A 20,507-nucleotide genomic window follows, 5' to 3' on the forward strand; every position below is an offset into this window, starting at 1 on the left:
ATACTGCATGTTTTCTGCTATAAATTGGCAATTATGGAGGTGCTGTTGGCAAACTTTCAAATTCACGGCAAGAGTGAACCAATGGTCTGGCTGGATACGAAGGGCCAAAGCACAAACTGAGCCATTGAATGTTTTTCATGTAAATCATGTGATTGAAATCTGTAAAATATGATAACATTGTATATTCAGAGAGTTTATTCCTTTACGATTTGTAAGTGTGTTAATGTAGTGCACAAGATTGTGAACATTGAGTCTTTAGGAAATGTAGGTTATTTGCTTCCCTGGGAGGTTTAATTGGATTTGGTGCCCTGTATGGTTGGTTCTGGTCTCCTTCATTTCGTATGACCTACTATTATTGTTCAGCTTCTTGCACTGAACAGTTAGGCAGATATTGAAATGCCTGCAATTTGGGCTACACCTCCCTTGCTCCTCCATAGTCCACGCCGTAAGAGCTGAGCTTTGGATCGACTCTTGAAAATCAGAGCAGATTTTACACCTTTGAGGTTTTTTCCGGAATATATCATCATAGTGTTGGGAAGACCTTGGAATGCCCAATTTAAATATGTAAAGTCAATAATACTTTGGTTAAAATACCTTGTGATTGAGTTTGAATGTTTTCCTCCCACAGGAGCTGGGGCCCAATGTTTTAAGTTGTTTATTCAAATGCTTTATTTAGACATGTATGTGTATTTATTGGTGATCTATCGGGCAGATCACTTTAGAGGGTGTCAGAAATAAAGGAGGATAGTGAAAGAGGAGTGAGTGTTTCAGCAACTCAAGGTATCTGTGGACACCTGAAAAATCCTGACCTTCAAGTTGGTGAACTGTTGCTACCTATTGTATTGTATTCTATTCGTGTTTATATAAATCTTCATATCTACCAGCAAATACCAAAGTGTATTGGTAGATAGCTAGTGCGCTACTCTATGGGAGTGCTTTGGATGAAAGAGTGTGCATTTATGGTGACCTACATGGGCAGTATTTTGATGCTGTATGAGGCCCGGCATAGGATATATTTGTGCTTTGTCACTGCGCCCTAGGGCAGATGGAAGCTGAAGAGGATTGGGAGATGGGATCCTTAAGCATCAGAATTAGTGTGTGGATGGATAGGAAGTTTGTGAGTGCAGCATGGACAGGCTGGGAAGTGTTTTGGTGTTGTGTGTGTATGTGGTACATACTGTTCAATCTATCTTGCACTGGACGTAAAGCTGCGCATATGCATGGTGTAGGGGAGAAATTTGAGAATAGACGCCATCACATCATGTACATACCGACCATCTTTGAAGTGGTTTGTATCACACAGATTAAACCACATTCAATATGGAGTATAGGATAGCACGCAGAGGTGAATCCTATCAACCCTGGGCGGTGCAATCTTCCATCGTTTGTAGTATATGCACTGGATTCCACACAGGAGCAGCAAGGAAGGAACCCATAATGTTGGGACTTATGCAACATGCCAAGGTATGTATGCTCTGATGAATCCACCTAGTAGTGGCACTGAGCAACCATTAGTTAGAGAGACATAGTGGGAGCCTGAGGAACCCACCCAGGAACAGGTTGATGTCACCCATGGCAGTGAGTGAGATTAGAGCTGAGGTGTGGATTGGATGGTGACCACTTCTGTGCACAGATGTAGCAAAAACAGGATCATGAAAAGACCCTAACAAGCTTAAACAGGGAAGATGTCACTGGAACAAGGCCTTCATCACCCACCCTTTATCTAGATGCCCAACACCTGGATGTCCAGAGCTGAGAGGCTAAGTAGGCATGGGAAGGATGTGGCAGACAAGACGCACAGGACCAGGGCAGGGCCTGAAAAAGAGGAACAGGAGGTGATGAAGGTCGACAAGCAGAGCAGGCCCAGGGGTGAGACCTAAGCTCAGAAAAGGAAGCAGTCAGACCAGTTCAAAATTGAAACCTTTCAAAAATGTCTCTGTGGCCAAGAGAACCTTTTTATGGTACCAGATCTTGTGGCATAATTCTACATTCCTAATCAATGTTGCCACCTGCCATTTGTGCCGGGGAACAGCTGCACTACCAATTAAATTTCTTTCCCTTCACCTGGAGTCAGCTCTCCACATATTTGTAAAGGTCCTGATCCCGTTCCTGGAGATGATTCGCTCTCTTTAAGTTCTCCTCCAGCCCTTTACGGACGATTTGGTGGTACATATGGCTCTCTTTATCTAGCCCAGCTTTGACACTCTGCGGTGTGCATTTTCATTGCTCGTTAATCAAGGGGCAGAAGTGAAAACTGACTTCCTTGCATGGAATGTGAGCATTGTTTTGGTTGCCTGTGCTGGATGCAATAGCTCATCAGTGGCTTCAGGTGTCGCGATTAATGGTTTCCTGTATCTGTGTAGTCCTCTGGGCTTGCCTGCTGATATGGTTCCCTGGCCAGATACTTTATGGCCCACTTTTAATTAGTTTATCTACCATTCACACCTCCTATTTTTGTTTCCACACTTCATTTATATAGATCTTCAGCAGTAGCTAATCACAGAGAATATGGCTAATGGGTGACCTTGCCCTTCGGCTTACCTTGATCGCCACAGTGATGTCAGTATAATGGACTGATGGGCTACACTGGGGCACACTCAAACTCAAAATTGACTTTATTTCGGATATATTGCAATCCATAAAAGTACACAACATTAAACAATTCCTATTAAAAAACATCACAATAATTACAAAGTCAATCTAAGTTACATACAACACATATATTTCTTAAAAGAGTGCATAGACGAAATCAGTACAAGAAAAGTGCAAATAGTGCCCACATACAGAAAAAGTGCATTAGAGCATTGGGCTGCAGATGATTCACAGTTACTCATCTAAACATTTTCTTAGTCTCATGGTTAGTTTTAAAAATTCTAGCACCTGGAGGACACTATCAGAGTGCAGCAGCTGTAAGTACATAAGGGCGGGTCTAATTTGTTTAAAATTTAATTTCTTTAAAAGAGTAACAAGATACCGCCTACGGGGATATTCATAAAATGTACATAAAAATATAAAATGCAGCATATCCTGTGGAGACTTCCCGTCGCAGCCACAGGGAGCTGCAGGTTTTTTAAAAATGTCCGACTTGGGTCTAATTAAAAGATGATGAAAGATGTTAAATCTAAATCGGGTCAGCAAAAATTTCTCATGGGAGGTAAAGGAGCATGTTAGGTACATTTCCATAGGAACACAAGTTCTCAACATGATATACTTTCTAACATTGGGTTTCGAAAGCTCAACTTCATCTCTTAGGGCATTACAATCCAAGAAAAAAGCTCTCTCAAATGCTGCAACATCACCCATAACTATATCCCTCAGGTTATCAAACAAGTTCAGGCGGCCAAGCTTCAAAAATTGGGACTTCAAATATTTAAGCCAAGGTACACACATTGCATGATCGAGTGATACAAGATCTTCCACTATCTGGTGTGTTAAAGGAATTACATCACTTAACCATAATTTTACCCAGCATAACAGTGGTTTCAATCCAACAATGTCGCATAAATGCAGGCAACCAAGTTCTTCATGTACAGCTAAGTTTGGTGTGCTACCTGGGACACATAACAGACGCTTTAAGAAATTGTTTTCAACTATTTGTAGTTGTTCGCCATTTATGTAGCCCCATATCTCGCTTCCGTATACTGCGGTGGCTATGGATTTAGTGTTGTATAATTTCATCATAGCCACATTTGGCTTTTTCCTCAATTTAGAGGCAAAGTTGAAGATGGAGGCATTTACTCTAGTCATTTCCCCCTTCTTCTTGGCCAAATGTGGGGCCCAACTAAGCTTCGTATCAAATAAAACACCCAAATATGAGAACGTCTGGGTGATGGGGATCAGAACATCATTCAGTTTAAAATTGAACTTCTTTTTAGGTTGACAGCCAACATGCATTATGTAAGATTTAGAATTGTTGACCAAAATGTCCCTGTCAGACATGAAATTATTAAAAGCATTCAAAAGTGCCTGGAGACCTAATTCTGTTCGTGAAATTAAAACCGCGTCGTCGGCATAGAAAAGTAAAGGAATACCCCTCGCACTAGCTCTAGGACAATCTGATTTTACCTCTTGTAGTTCAGCCTCTAAATCATTTATATAAAAATTAAAAAGAAAAGGGGCCAGGATACACCCCTGACGTACGCCTTTATTAATACTAAAACTTCCTGTGGTTTCCCCGGTCGATGAGAACCTCACGTTGGCTCTTGTGTCATTGTGCAGATCCGCTAGGAACTCCACGATCCCCCTATCAATACCTTTATCCTTCATGGTCTGCCACAGCCTCCCTCTGTTAACACAGTCGAAGGCTGAGGACAGATCCATGAAGGCAAGGTGAATTACTCCTTTCTGTACAACAGTATATTTATTCAGAATAAGAAACAGGTTGAGACACTGAGTTATGGTAGAGCGCCCTTCACAAAAGCCATATTGAGAAATCGACATGGTATTATTTTCATTCAACCAGCTTGTTAGACGTTGAAGTATAACTCTCCCCATGATCTTAACCATTGAATCGATTAGGGATATTGGTCGGTAACAAAGAGCACTTCCCCTATCTCCCTTCTTGAAGACAGGAACTATAGTTGACAGACCCCATGTTCCCGGACAACCTACTATGGCCGCAGCATTAAATACAGCAACCAGAATGGGAGCCCAGAAAACTGGATCAGATTTGTAAAGATCCGGTGGTATTCCGTCAGGACCTGGCGCTTTATTTGCAGTGAGACCCATTATGGCAGCCAAGACCTCACTTTTGTCAAAAATAATGGTGCTGTCCCTATCATGGGGGGCAGCAGCCATGGTTCCAGAACCCTCAGAATAATACAGACTTTTAAAATGACTTTCCCATTCCTCTTTGGTTATGCAACAGACAAGTCCATCTCCATGGTCCTCGGTCAAAAAAGGTTTTTTAACCAGGGCCCAGAATTTGGTGCTGCTATTCAGGGTGGAGGGATCAAGCAATTCCTCCCAGGCCTCTTTCCTCAGAAACTCCTTGCGGGCAACAGTAATAGCCTTCTATTCCTTTCTACAGAGTTTTACGACATCCCGATTCCTCGGGGAGGCTGACAGTGCAAGCCTCAGTTTGCGAGCAGCTATAGTGCAGTCGTGGATAAACCATCTCGGGCCTATATTAACCTGAGTTTTATTTGGGACCGATAGAAATGCTGACACCTTCTCCGAAATATTTTGATAAGCCTCTAGAACCAGCCTAGGTTCACCCCCCCCCCCCATTGGTACAGACTTTAATATCCTCTGCACACCCTACAGAGATGTTCTTATAGAGGATATCCGCAGAGACCATAGACCATTTTAACCGCCTCCTCCCATCTGTTGTGCCCAATCTACCTTGATTGATGATCTTATTACCTTTTTTTAACCAGGGACATTTTAAACAGATTGTTAGAGGGTTATGGTCGCTGAATTCGCTAGGAACAATGCAAAAAGAATCTAAAAAAGTTTGCATCGTCCGCGAAACAAGTATGTGGTCTATAAAGGTACCCCTTCCATGCCCCTTAAAGGTAGGGGTATCAAAGCAATATAGCGGGTCCTTTAATGACATAGCCAGAGAGAGGTCATAGTCATTCAGTAGGTCATTTCACATTTCCCCCTCCTTAGTGTGCTCCATATGGAGACAGTCCGCACGTTCACAAGTCATTTCTGGTAAGCACTTGTGCAATGGGTCTATACAAGGATGCAAATTAAAATCCCCCATAATCATGAGGTTATGGCCTACATTTTTCATAAAATTAGAGACAAAAGAATTCAATATATGAATGTGATTCCTGCCTGCACTATCATAAGCAGCATTGTAAAAATTCACCAGGCCCACAAGGACATTACCTCCAGTTAAAGTTAAGCCCATTACACCTGTATGTTGTGCTTCAATTCTTCGTACTTCACAGGGTATTAATATGGAAACAAAAATTACAAGACCCCCCTTGGGCCTACCCCGCAAAGATGGCAAGGCTGGCACAAAGAAGGCCTTATACCCTTCTAAGAAGAGGTTACAGCCCAACTCCCAGGTCTCTTGTAAACAGACAATCGAAAATTGCTTAATGTAAGTCACCCAATTTGCATCAGACATTTTGGCCGCAAGACCAGCAACATTCCAAGAGACAGCAAGACATCCTGGCATTTTGCCCACCGGGTTATCTGAGATTATAGATTCACCTGTAGCCCTAGTATCCTGAGCCACAGGTGCCCCCCGTCAATCACACAGCTCAAGACCGGATAACACTTCATACCTGTTCTGTGTGTTTAAGTTCGACCCATATTGATAGTGTCCAGCACTGGGGCTCCTGTTATAACATCCAATGGGTCCACCTGACCCACAAAGATTAGTGGTGATGTAAGGGAATTGAGTCTCTTGCACAGGAGTATAAGGTTCAAGCCCCCGCCTGGTTAGACTCTGTTGTGATGGCGGTTTGCACAAATGCGCATAAAAGTAACCCAGGGGGCGTACACAGATACCGTTCATATTATATACCAGTGCAGAAGCTCTCAAAAGAACAGTTGCCACATGCTGGGGGTGTTTAAAATTTACAACTATACAATCCCCAGACCCAGACTTTTTAGACGGCCCCACCCAGTTTACACGCCTTACTGTCATTATCTGGTCAAAATATGAGATGGGAAAACCACAGTTTTTGTTGAGCCATGATACGGTCTTATTTTTCAAAGAGGTTTGGGATTCATCAAAAGGAGATGCGGGATGGGTGCCACAAGGAGGCACATTAGTCAGTACTGCCACAAACGGAGCACAGTCTGGTGGTAAATTAAGATAGCGATTGTACCTCGGGGGTCTGGGAGCTCTACTGCTTTGGGGATTTGTAGATGGTTGTTGCTGCGAGGCAGTTGCAGTTGCCACAGGGATATCCGGTCGAATTGGTGTTACAGATCCTGAGGCCACTGCAACAACAATATCCCCCCTCCCCTTATTTCGTGTATCCTTAACTTCAGCAATTTCTCTCCCTTTCCCCCCAGAGTGGAAATTTCCACTAGATGTTACAATCTACTGTGTCAATAACAGACCACCCAGCCTTGTCACTTCCTTGACTAGGTTATCTATCTTAATGGTTAATGGTTTAATAAGCTCCTCCATTTTTGCTGTTAAAGAGACTTCTAAGTTTTTCATAAGTGAAGCAAGCAAATCAGGATTTAAATTTACTCCATTACCATTACCATTACCATTAGTGCCCGTAAATACAAAAGGGGTTGTTATAGCAGGACTGATAATTGCCTTACCATCCTTTTTTTTGGACTTAGAATTGTTATGTTTCCCATTCTCCCTTTGAGACAGTGTTCTACAGGTTCTCAGATGCCTGATTTCAGGTTGAATCTCATTCAGCACACCAATGTCTGGACTTGACAGCGCCCGTGAGTCAGGATGAACCTCCACATTCACTAAAATGGGCGCTGGAGGGTCAGTAGAGATGACATCACTCGTGTTAATTTCACAGTCTTGGGTCAGACTAATAGGGAAATTTTCAGATAGTGTTTCCCCTATCACAGTGCCTTTCCCCAGAGATACACGTCTATCATTATTAATCTGATTTACTTTCCTAACCAGGAAATTGTCTAGGGTAGCAGGGCCCACCATCACTTTGTCAGTTTTGGATTTAGACATTATGAGCAGTAATGATGTTAAACTTCCACGCAAGTACCCTTCAGTCTAAACACTCACAAAAAAAAATAAACGAAAATAACATAATAATAATGTGTAAAATGTCTTACATGCTCATAGCACGTTAGAGGTCCAAAAAGAGGCAATATAAAGTTCCTGGCCCAGTCCAGTCTCCTCAGGCCTCTGTCCCAGGCTTCTCCCGGCGCCGCCCGCGCGCGTCCCGCGACGCGGAGGGAGCCTCTCGCTTTTTAGCGCCTCCTGGCGCGACGGCGGGCGGAAGTGCCCCAGTGGCGCTCGGGAGCCTGGGGAATGTAGTCCGATGGTGCGGTGTCGTGAATGGCAGAACGCGGCTGCGGGATTACTAGCGCGCGTGAAGGCGGTGTCTGCCTGCGGGCCCCAAGGTACGTGCTCTCTCCTCCTTGCTCCTTGCTCAACAAACAATGTCCCCCCTGGCTATTTAATAGTGGAAAGTATGAGGTGTTTACTTAGCACCAAAGGCCCGGAAACAAGGCGACGGCGAGAGACTTTTGACTTTGTCTTGGATTTATTCAAGGAAGGCGACCTTGATCACCTGGAACAGGCGCAGGCCTGGGATTTTGAACATGACTTTGGGACTTTGACACACTCCCTGATAGCGTTGGGGGGCACTCTCTTTTCTTTTGTCAGCCGCCTTCTTCTCCAGCCTGCCCAGTCAAAAAGTCCGGACCGGGTCTTACTTGGCTCTTATGCAGTTGATTTGTCTCTTGTAGTTCACCCCTGATATAATGTATTAATCTCTTCCTCGCCCCCTCGCAGCTGGGCAGCAATACTCCACGTCCACCTCCAAAATCAATCAATTCAGAATCTGGAACGCCTTTCACCTCTGTTTTGCCGGTTTCACAGTTTCACAGTTTTTCCGCGGTTTTCACTGCGAATCGGCCCTTATTCCAGCCAGGAGTCTTCCTCCCGGTTCCTTCTGTTTCTACTGCCGCATAATATCCTTAAGCGGCGATCTGCTTCTCCGCTCTAGAGAACGCCGAAACTCCTGTGCTGTGCTGCACCGCCATTGCCGGTGAGGGGGTGTGGTCCCACTGATGTCATTCTGCCGATAGATCCGAAGAGAATGTGTGCACTGGGGCACACTTTTACTCGGTTTCTTGCTGTAGTTTCATTCAGAGGCAGCAAGCCTCTCCAACTGGGGGGTTGGGAAATTGTTAACCATGTCCATTGTTTTATTTCATTTACCTCTCTCTTTCCAAGGTCAGTTAATGGTTGTTGTAACAATCAGATTGCCAGACCCTATATGTAATCCATGTGGATACACCAGCTCTGGAACCTTAAAAGTAATCGTCTATCAACTTAAATTATGGAAATAAGTGAGCTGTCATTTTCTAAGGGGCGTGGGCATTCAGTGGTGGCTGGCAGGGATTGGGTGTGTGGGGTCAGGGGTGGTAGTAAAATAAAAAAACGTACCTTATCGCTGCGTCTCTAGTCATCCCTCCTAGTCGTCTGTCTGCTCCCTCAGGAAGCACCCAGGCTCCCCATTGGTCTGAGCGCCATGGTTTGGGGCTCAGCCAGGGACTGGGGACCTGGGTATGTTCTCCACCCAGGCTGTAATGTAGCCTGGGTGGAGAACATGCAAAGTGCGCATGACTGTTTGGCTGGGCTCAAACGGTCGGCCAAGCAGTCATTCACACTGATAACAGTGCATACCACTCCCCGTGGGTGCCTTTTATCCCTGTGGCCCGCTATCAAGACCCCGGGACACAAAATAAAACGATATTAAACCATGGTTTATTATCGTTGTATCTTTATTTTTCGCTGCTGGAAGGGGGAATGCAACAGTCCTCTGCCATATCAGAGGAGCCACCGCTGTGTACATCCCAGAAGTGGACAATGTCCGGCAAACCAGTTAAGTCTGGTTTCCCCTTCCTACCTAGAATTTTGTTTACATGGGATAAGTTTCTACAGATCATCCAATACTAGTGTCTCCCTGGTGACACCCGTTTGCAGGCAGTAGCATAACGAATGTTGAGGGGGGCCCCCCTGTAAAGTAAGTGGAGGGGCCCCCTTCAGACTCACTGAAGAGCTCTCAGGTGTGCTGAGGGCTCCCGCCTTTGTTACACCACTGTTTGCAAGTACAACCATTTTGCCCAGCCTTCTGTATCAAAGTCAGGGCTATTTGTTGGCTTGGTGAGTCTGTGCTATGATACTCCACTGATGGCTGATTCTTTTAGCTGCTGTACACCATTCTTCAGGATCCAGAGGGTGCTAATGAATATCAGACATTGAAAGGCTCTGGTGATGGTAGTTATGGCCCATTGTAAACATAGGTCGTTCAGGTTGCCTCTCCTTACTTGTCAAATGTTTTCTTTTGACTTGTGGTTGCCTCACCTTGTTAGACCACACTTTGTCTGAGGTTGTGGACATAGAAAATGAGCATTTTAGCCTTCACTAAAGAGGTCTCTCAAAAAAATACCTATCTATACCATCAGTGACGTCATTTGAGATGTCATCAGTGATGTCACTGACCATGTCATGAGTGATGTAATATGTGAGGTCATAAGCAGTGCATTGCAGGGGCATAAGATCTAGTTTGCTCTGGTAAATATAACTGCTGAATTTCACTGGTATTGTATGAGTGAAATCTGAGCCTAACTATAATGTCCATGTAACCTTTTGTTTTTTCAGTGAATTTCTACGTTTTTTAAATTCTATTTCCTAACTATGTCCCTGTAACCTTTGTTTTTTCAGTGAATTTTTACCGTTTTTTATGTAATTTCCTAACTATAACGTCCCTTTAACCTTTGTGTTTTTTGTAAATTTTGAAGAATTAAAAAATTGTATTTGCTAACTCTAACATGTAACCTTTGAGAGTGTGTGTGAGTGGCTCTATAAGTCAGTGAGTGGGTGTGTGAGTGGCTGTAAGGGTCGGTGAGTGTGTGAGTGTGTGAGTGACTGAGTCTGAGTAGATGTGAGCATGGCAGATTTGGTTTGTGAGTGGGTGCGTGAATGTGTGAGTGGGTCTGTAAGTGGGTGCATCAGTGGTTCTGTGAGTGGGTGGGTGAGTGAGTGGGTCTGTGAGTGGGTGCATGAGTAGGTGCATGAGTCTCTGAGTGAGTCAGTGAGTGGGTGCATGAGTCTCTGAGTGGCTCTGTAAGTGGGTGCATGAGTCTGGGTCTGTGAGTGGGTCTGTGAGTGGGTCTGTGGGTGGGTGGGTGGGTGCTTGAGTGTTTCAGTAGGTCTGAGTGAGTGCATGAGTGTCTGAGTTGGTCTGTGAGTGGGTATGTGAGTGTCTTAGTGGGTCTTTGAGTGGGTGTGTGAGTCTCTGAGTGGGTCAATGAGCGGGTGTGTGCACTTCTGAGTGGGTCTGTGAGTGTACGAGTGAGTCTCTGAGAGGTTCTGTGAGTGGGTGTGTGAGTGTGAGTGGATCTATGAGCAGATGCAGAAGTGCCTGAGTGGGTCTGTGAGTGGGTGTGTGGGTCTCTAAATGGGTCTGTGAGTGGATCTATGAGTAGGTGCATGAGTGTCAGAGTGGGTGTGTGCACATCTGAGTGGGTCTGTGAGTGGGTGCATGTGGGTCTGAGTGGATCTGTGAGAGTGCGTGAGTGTCTGAGTGGGTCTGTGAATGGGTGCCTGAGTATTATCGCACATGGAAAACAATGTTTTCCTATGTGATTTACAGATAAGAGGTACCACAACATCCCTATATGCCACCCATTGGGTCAGGGTGCCTCTACCCTGACCCCTTATACCTCTTTTCATTTTTACTTTATTACTCTGTGACCTTGTAAAGTTACTTAAAATCACGACTGCTACTTTCTGCTCGGGTTGCGGCCAGTCAATCATGGCATTCCTGTTGGCTTGTAAATTTGCGAATCGTCACAAAATAATTGCCACCCGAGATATACAAATTTGGAATTTCTTTAATATCTCTACTGAACCGATTTACACCAAATAATTAAAAAAAGGCACTTTCTGGACCAAAAGCTGCCATTCTGCCAAATTTGGTGTAATTCAGTCCAGCAGTTCGGGCTGTAGTAGTGTTTAAAATCTCTATGGAAATTAACATTGGAAACACAATTTTTTTGATCCCCCACCCTTTTTTCTCAGCCCATGCTTTACAGATCACCCCGAAACTTTCCATGCACCACAAGACCCAACTTGACGCTTTTTGGGGGAAAATTTCATAGAGATTGGTCAACTGGCGCCAAAGATATAGGCAAGTTAAAAAACGCTTTTCCTATGGAAACTAGATCCTAACTAGAACTACCTACAGTAGGTAATGATATTGATATATATATTCCAAATGCAGTTGCTCCCAACATTGAAGGTGCCACACACTGTCGTTGTTTCAATCCTTTAATTGTAGCACTCACACTTGGATTTCGTGATGGTGCGGCTCGTGGCCCATATATAATGTGGTCCTGCCTGGGCCACGAGCCGCACCATCACGAGATCCAAGTGAGTCCGGTCCTACTTATTGGAGTATGGCGAAAACGGAGCAACTTGGAGCTCTTTTGCAAGTCAGGCGGGAGTTGTGGCAGGACATACGCAAGCCCCTAAGAACTTTTTTTGACAATTAGTGGCTGCAACCCACATGGGTGATTATAAGACTACCAGTCCGCGCAGGGGCCGCCTGCTTAAGCAGCGTACCGAGTTGGAGTGCGACACAACACAACGGCAACCCTTTTTTTATTTTAGATAGATAGATAGATAGATAGATAGATAGATAGATAGATAGATAGATAGATAGATAGATAGATTTTGAAGGCTTCTCCTTGCCTCTAATTCTTTTAAACCGTATTTAAAAAGAGCTTTCTCACTACCTGCGTACTCCTGCACCTGACGCCCAATTTAACATTTTGAGTGTTTTATTTTTCTTGCTACTCATCTGCATAGTAAACCTTTTGGACTGTGCACAAGACATGTCGAGTGTTAATAATGCTACTCACTTAGATTTGTGCTTAACACCAGATAGTGTTAGATTTTAACACAAAGCATGGCTAAAACAGTTGCTATAGGCAAAAATACAATTTTGCTCCTTTTTAGCCACTTATTACAGTCTGGGCTTGCAATATCAGTTGAGGCACAAAGCGGGTGTGCACCAGAATGGGGATGATAAGTAGGGGAGCCGGGGTGAATTTGTGCTGGGAAAATACCACAGGTTTTCAATTTGTGTAACCTAGAATATGGAAGAAAATGCAGTATTACTGTTCTATCCCCCATTTCGATGTGTACAGCACGGACTGACTCCCAGAAAAGTCCTCACTCGTTGGTATCAGTATGTACTGGGTGCGATATTACCTCACGAAATGCCACACAGCAATCCGAGTGGGACACAGAGTCGTAAAAATTGGGCCTCACATGGGCGCAGTGTAATTTGCGCTGGGATTGGTGGCATTCTGTATCTACACCAAGGTCCGACTGACCCCCTTTGTGTAGCTTGTGTTTTCCCTTGATAGACGACCTTAAAAGTAGTGCTGTCGTACGCTGTGAGGAACATGTGGCATGCACACAAGCACAACAACCCTCCATTGTACAGCCACTTGACTCTCTGCCTGCTCCAACATTGCACTGCATGGCCATGCCGAAGTGGAGGACGGAAAAGCACCTGCTAGGCAGCGCAGCCAGTGCCAACCCTGCGCGTCCCTTCACTTTAGATTTGAAAAAGAGGAAAGAGCCCAAGCACAAAGGGAGCTTGTGTTGCCCAATCGGCAGTAGTCACCGGCGCCTCTGCCAATAGTCTGGCCGGAGTGCGGTTACCATGGCGGCTGCCATCTGCTCCCTCCCTCTAGGAATGTGATTATGCACGCTGTGCCGGCAGAGGCGCGTGGGCTGTGGGGATCCATCCGCAGTGAAGTGTGCTCGCGCCAGCCTTCCCAGGCTGCCTGACGGAGGGGACACTTGCACGGGGAGCGCCTGCATCTAGGCTGCTGCTGACTCCCAGCCAAGGGTGGACGGGGAGATGCTTCTGGGCTCCGCGAGGTCAGTGCCACCCTGGGAAGGAGGAGCTGTCCTGTTTAGCGGCAGCCGCTTTTTCTAAAGAGATGAAGATGTGTTGAAGATGAGTGGTTTTGTAAATAGAAGTACCGCATGCAGCACAAGAAAGGATGGACACTGTGTTTGAAAGGGTTTGTTCTTTGTCTGAACTCTGGGACGTTATTATTAGTCGGGGCACACGGGCCAGTCGGGGGCTGCAGCGGGGAGGGACGTTGAGTTTTCATTGTGTCACTAGGAGGTATTTTCGGGAATCCAAGGCACGTCCCACTGAGACAGTTCCTGGTTCGGGGGCCTCTTCACGTGCCCTGTGCTGGCCGCAGCCCGGGTTCTCTCCTGCTGGCTCCTTGCTCTGCTGTGATTTTAAAAACCAAGCAGATCTCTGCGTTCCCATCGCTGTCCGTGCTGCTGGCAGCTTGTTTTCTGTTTCTTCTGTTTTCCCTCTGAGTGTTAGCGCTGGTGACGAGAGCAGTGTTTGCTTGTTCTTAAGCTCCTTTTTTCACAGTCGTATTGTTTTCTGTTTTCAACGTGGACCGTGATTTCAGTGAGCTATTGCAGTTACTTTGGAGGTTGGTGTTGCGTTCTGAATTTTTTAACCTGATGACAGCAGTGGTTTGTCGCAATGACTTCTTTTTCCAAGGCTGCCGGTACTTTCTCTTCCTCTGGCAGTGTGACTGTTGAACATAAACTTATTTTTGCTTTTGAAGGCAGAAGTCAAGCCCACTAATGCGGACTTGGCAATCTTTCTTTTGAGTGGTGAGCGGTGGAGCGGAGATAGCAGCGTGCAAGTGAACCAGTGCCCTCACTCGCAGTAGCGCCTCAGCGATGGGGGCGGGGGAAGCGCGCCATTTGGCATCTGTCCCGAGTGTCTGGATCCGAGGGTCTCCAATGATTAAGCGGTTATATTCACTAGATGTTTTTCAACAGAGCAGCTCTAGCATTTACTTGGAGACGCACTTGCTTTAACCAAAATTGCAAAAGCAAACACTTTCCAGTGAGTGGAAACCCGATATATCTATCTATACCCTACATTAAAGGCTGATGTAATGAATAGTGTATTGCACCCTGTGTGGATCTATCTAGATACAGAGATAGATAGATGTAGATAGATATAGATAGGTAGATAGATATAGATAGGCAGATAGACAGACAGACAGGGTGCCGCGTGTAATAGACATTCATTTGTTGTGGAGACTCCTCCATGATGCTTGAGAGGCTAAGCCTCAGCAGTGGCGTAACAAAACTTGAAGGGGCCCCTCCCCCCACTCCAGACCCAGTCAGGAGCTCTCGGGTCGGGGCCATGCATAGTACCAGAGAGGGCCCCATGTGCTCGGGGACCCCTCCTCGCCACAGGGGCTGCAGGTCCTAATGTTACGCCACTGAGCCTCAGGGCACCCCTCCCCTCCTTCAGCATTGGTAATAAACAGCCCATCACACTCTGCTGATAAGGTTTGTGACTGGGTATTTTTCACGTGCATTTGTTTTATAAATTGTATTTAATCAAACCAGGGTGCCAGGGTTTTCGTTTACGGCCCTATGACTAATGGGAGCATTTTTCTCATTCAGTTTCTCTGTCCTGTGGGAATAACATGGAATCTGATCTTTGTACTGTTGTAATGAATACCTGGAAATGCCTCTTTAGTGCACTTGCTCTAAATAACGTGTTATTGGTTGGACCAGTCCACTGTGGCTTATAGTCTGTGTGCAGCGCCGCGGAGGAGTCGCGAAGCTGGTCCGTGTGCCTGTGGGGGAGGGAGAGGGGAGATGGGGGTGCTCGGTGTCCTTTGTCAGTCCTCCGCCATTCATCCAATGAACTGCTTCCGCTGCACTCAATAGGGAAGAGCCGGCCAAGATGCCTGCGAGCAGAGGAAAGCGTAGGGTAGTGGCCTCTCACACTGCTGCACCAGATGGCACATACTTCTAGGCACTGCTGTTCAGCACTACACAGTAAGTGGGAAAAAAAAGCTTCACGTTTTGTTTTTTCCCTTAACGCCCCGAATACGGTGTAATGATTCACTGAGCTCTGAGCTGGTGCATATGCAAATCTGCAGCCCGTTAAAGCGTGTCAGCTAATGGAATGTCCTCAAAATTAACACATCACCAGCCCACGGTTTTTAGTCTCTGCAAAAAAAAAAGCAGATAGCTGCAACACAGCTCGCATTTGTTTCCTATTGATGCACCAGCGGGGGCGCCTCCCACGATGCATATCCCGAAGGGCCGCCCTTTACAATTATGTTTAATTATGTGCAGATTGGAGACCTTGTTAGTTGCGGATTCTGGATGCATTAGTGCGGACATGCTGCTGGCAAACGCAGAATAATGGGGAGCCGCAATCTTCATTTCAAAGGCATTCATTTTTCCAGAAGGCTCCCGCCGCCGTTTATCCCCCGCATTCCCGGGGACTCAAATCACCAGGCGCCCAGTCATAGCCTTTGAAGGGAGTTAAATAGTTTACTTCACAGTCGAATGCGGACTCCGAGTGAAGTGGGAAACAGTTCTTCCATTTTTTTTTGATTTCAAATATTTTTTATTGAAGAAACAAGAAACAAGAGACAATACAATAACTCTTCCGTGCACCAAATCAGTACAATCATGTCATATGTACAAATACAAAAAATGCAAATGAATGACAAAACAGTAAATGAAGAATAAAACCCCAGTCCAGCTCGCAACATCAATTACCAATACAGTCTAGTACATTGCCTCCTGCGTGGCGCGCAGCGCCCCGGGACACGTTGGATCGAACACGCTGCACCCAATCACAACCCCACTCAGAGGGAACAAGCAAAGTATCCCCTCAGGGCGGGTCATAATGAAAGGAGGATGCATCCAATGATCTCCAGAGCTTTTTGTTTGAGGGGCTCCAGGTAGAAGCCTGAAGCGCCGGATTACTTGACCCCCTCAGGAAAGACAACCACTCCTGCCAGATTTTAAAGCTCACTTCAGACGCATTTTTCCATTTGCAAAGAATCACCTTACATGCCATTGTTAACATTAAGTCCATCAATTGGCGATCTTGGTCAGATGTTATTTGTGGGTCCAGTGCCCCCAGAATGACGTACACAAATTCCTGTACAGGTTTTATCTTAAAGACATGGGAAATGCAATCAAATACTCTCCCCCAATAATCCTTTAATGAAGAACATGAGAAAAGCATATGCGCAAGATCCCCGGTGTCTAGCTGACAGTTCCAGCACACAGGCGAATCTCTTAATTTACATTTGAATAACCTGTCGGGAGTCCAATATGCCCTGTTGAGAAGCATATACTTCGTCTGAAATAGAATGGGTGAGACTTTGTGTGTAAGGGCTAAACTATGAATCGCCTCCCAGTCAAAGGATATGCCTGATAGATTTGGCTCCGCTTCCCAAACGCTTTCCACTCTTTTATGTTTTTTCATGGGTAGGGGCAACAACAATTTATATACTTTCGACACAAAGTGACCATCGTGTATTAGTCGTGGGATCTGCTGTATAAGCCAAGGGACATATGGAGAGAAGCTATTTGCTGTCAGAACCGATTTAAGTTTAAGAAAGTCATAAAAATCCATCGGACTAAGATCATGCCTGCTCTGTAAGGTCGAGAATGGCAGAGGATCCCCACCCTCATACAAGTCCTTCACCAAGTTAATGCCCTTCTTGGACCATGACTCCCAAAATATAGTACTACCCTTAATCTTAATATGTGCATTCCTCCACAGGGACATATACGAGGACCTTGCGACTGTCAGGTTTGTTTTATGTGCTTGATCGAGTCTAAGTAAGGCCCTTCTAGTATTAAGCATGATGTACTTAGAGTGAGGAAGGTGTGACAGGTTCATCGTAAGGAGGGCCTCCAAAGGCGCGTGATCTACCAAAGACTCCTCTATATTTATCCATAATGGTGTGTAAGTAGGGGATTTCAACAGCCACTGCGCGCCCTGTTTGCACAGAAACGCCGTCTGATAGCTCCTGAAGGAGGGGAGACCGAGTCCGCCTTTATCCTTCGCTAATTGTAACTTCTTCAGAGAGACTCTGGCCTTCTTACCCTGCCACAGAAAGTTCCCAAACACCTGATCCACTTTAGTAAGAAAAGCATTAGAGAACGTCATAGGGAGCATGCTTGCCAAATAATTTACCAACGGAGTCGACATCATTTTAAGCGTCTCTGCTCTACCCCACCAAGAGAGAAACTTTGGAGACCAACCATCAAGCAGTGTAGAAATCTTTTTCAAGGTCAAGTCTTCATTTACTTTCAGCGTGGAAATCAGATCTTTGTCAAAATCCAGCCCAAGATACTTAAAGCACCGAGGTTGCCACGTAAGCCCGGAATCTCCAATAATCCCCTTATCCCCCACACTGTTCAAAAGTTTGACCTCCGTTTTATCTTTGTTAAGTTTGTAACCAGATACTCTGGAAAAATCTTCAATGTCAGCCATGAGAGCCGGAATTGCTTCGTCCGCTCTTTCCGACATTATCAGGACATCATCCGCGTAGGCCGTTAGTTTTATAGTACAATCACCAAATGGTATACCGGCTATACGCGGATCATGCCGTATATGGTATAAGAACGGCTCAATCGCCAACAGAAAAAGTGAAGGAGATAGGGGGCAACCCTGCCTCGTACCTTGTTTTAATTGGAAGGGAGAGGAAAAGGATCCACCAGCTCTAACACGTGCAGACGGGCAACAGTAGAGGGACATTACCAGTTTAGTGAATGACTCTCCTAGATTGAACTTACAGAGAACAGCTCGCAGAAAGGACCAATCCACCTTATCGAATGCTTTTTCAGCATCCAGTGTTATCGCTGCAGTCGGCGTGTCTAAGAGTTTCGCCTTTTCCAATACATGCGCCAGAATTCTTGTGTTGTCACTGGACAAACGGTTCTTAAGGAATCCGGCTTGAGATGGGTGAATCAGCTTCGGAAGAACCCCCTGCAGGCGAGCAGAAAGTATCATGGCCAGGAGCTTGCAGTCAATATTAATCAATGAGATCGGTCTATAATTTTTCGGTAGCGAGGGGTCTTTCCCATCTTTAGGAAGAACAGCAATTATGGCCTCAGCCAAAGTACCTCTCACTTCACCAGATTCATTAATACCTTTGAATAGTTGGAGGAGGGGGTCAACCAGAAGGGAGGGGAAAGTTTTATAAAATTTTGCCGTAAATCCGTCAGGGCCAGGGGCTTTCCCAACCTTTAAACGTTTAATCGCAGCCTCTATTTCTACGGAGCTAATTGGACCATTCAGCTTGCTCCGATCCTCCTCCGAAAGCTGTGGGAGATCACACGCATCTAAGTAGTCCTTAATTTTAGGTTCCTCTACCGCCTCATTTTTGGCGTAGAGGTCCTCATAGAAAACTCTAAACACCTCCGTTATTTTATCAGGGTCCGAGTGCGAGTGCCCAGAAGCATCCTTAATGACACTAATCGAGTTCTTCTGGACCTTGAACTTCAAGTATGAAGCGAGGGACTTACCTGCCTTATTAGATTCACAGAGCTTAAATCTCCTGCCCTTGTCTAGCCATACTCCCGCCCTCTCACTAACTATTTTATTATACTCATATTTTTTATTCGCCAATGCAGCAAGAGACATCTTATCCCTATCTTTTACAGTTCTTCCATTTTAATAAAAACAAAACCAAGTCCGATCAAAACTGTTGTCCGTTTCAGCTGAAAATGACTTATCAGAGCAAGTGTAGAATTAGGGTGCAAAGAAAATGCATGTAACACAGAGATGGTAATCTATAGCGCTAAAATCCCAATATGGCAGCCAAGCGCTTTGTGAAAGCCAGCTTTTTAATTTTGTTCTGATAGCTGGATGTTGTAGGAGCAGGCACATCTTGAGACATTAGGTTCAGCACTGAAAAGGTGCAGTGTTTAAAAGTTAGACCATGTTTGGATCATCTATATAGTTATTGATACATTACCAAATCTTTCTCTTAGACTATGAGAAATAGTTGGATATATAAGTGTCTTCCCATCTTTGCAGTTGTATTTGCAGACTCGGGATAGCTTCAGAGCTGGGAATAGTAAAAGCTTTACTCTGAGGGCTGCCTGGTGTGGGGAGGGACTAGTGATGCAAGCTCAGACCTATTCATTTACGACTTTCCACAGCTCAATTGTACCTACGTAATAAAGTGTAAAGTCCAGTTTACAAATAACTAGAGAAACACAAGCAAGAGGAAGGGACAATAAATTAGAGACATGTGGCAAAGGGGAAGTACTAGGATAAAGGTACGAGGATTCAATTCATGTAGAGCCGGGACAGGTTGGTTTTTAGACGCTACCTGAAGGTTAGCAGCTTTTGTTGAGTCTTATGTGAGGGAGGGAGTTTCTAAGGCCAGGGGCGGCACCAGAGAATGATTGTTTTTAAGCTGGGGATATCTTCAAGACTAGTGTTTTAAGAGTGAGTTCTTGCTCCTGAGGCCTCTCTCTGTGCCTGAGATGGTAAGAAGCGCAAAAACAACAATTGATGGACAGAATGCAGAACAATGTCATACATTCACCCCAGTACAGAGATTTGGGCCTAAATCCATCGTTTTCTTGCTCAACCATGCCATTCCAGTTTGGACCCAGCCATATGCAAATCAGTCTTGAGCCTGTGCCCAATGGGATACCAGGTCCTCCCTGGACTGGAAACAAGCATCCTAGGACCGGTTTCGGGGTTTCACCCCTCTTCAGCCAGGATAGCTTGATTCCAGTGGCATGGAGAGCACGGGACTCGCGTCTGAGCATACCCGTCCCACTCGGCGTGACAAATGCAAAAAGAACTAAGAAGTGCAGCATTGGATAGCGGTATCGTGAGATGGATGGCCTTGTGAGTCAGACAAGTAGTTAACGAGTTTTCCAGAGACTCCCTTTGCTGAATACTGTGTTAGCTTATATTGGCACAGACCAAAGATTACCATACACGTTCCTGACGGAAAGGGTA

General features: G+C 45.3%; 1 protein-coding gene across 3 annotated transcripts in view; it reads left to right on the top strand.

Annotated features, from left to right (window-relative positions):
• Positions 1 to 20,507, top strand: part of FGD4 (FYVE, RhoGEF and PH domain containing 4) — a 597,812-nt gene that overhangs the window by 210,329 nt on the left and 366,976 nt on the right. The window contains exon 1 of one of the 3 annotated variants that reach the window (XM_085652401.1): positions 13,434 to 13,588. The exons of the other annotated variants lie outside the window; for them this stretch is intronic. The gene's annotated coding sequence lies outside the window, so the exon portion shown is untranslated. Of the gene's footprint in view, positions 1 to 13,433; positions 13,589 to 20,507 lie in introns of those variants that run through there. 3 annotated transcript variants of the gene reach the window in all.

This window comes from Triturus cristatus, chromosome 4_1 (genome assembly GCF_964204655.1).
Source record: "Triturus cristatus chromosome 4_1, aTriCri1.1, whole genome shotgun sequence".
Lineage (NCBI taxonomy): Eukaryota > Metazoa > Chordata > Amphibia > Caudata > Salamandridae > Triturus > Triturus cristatus.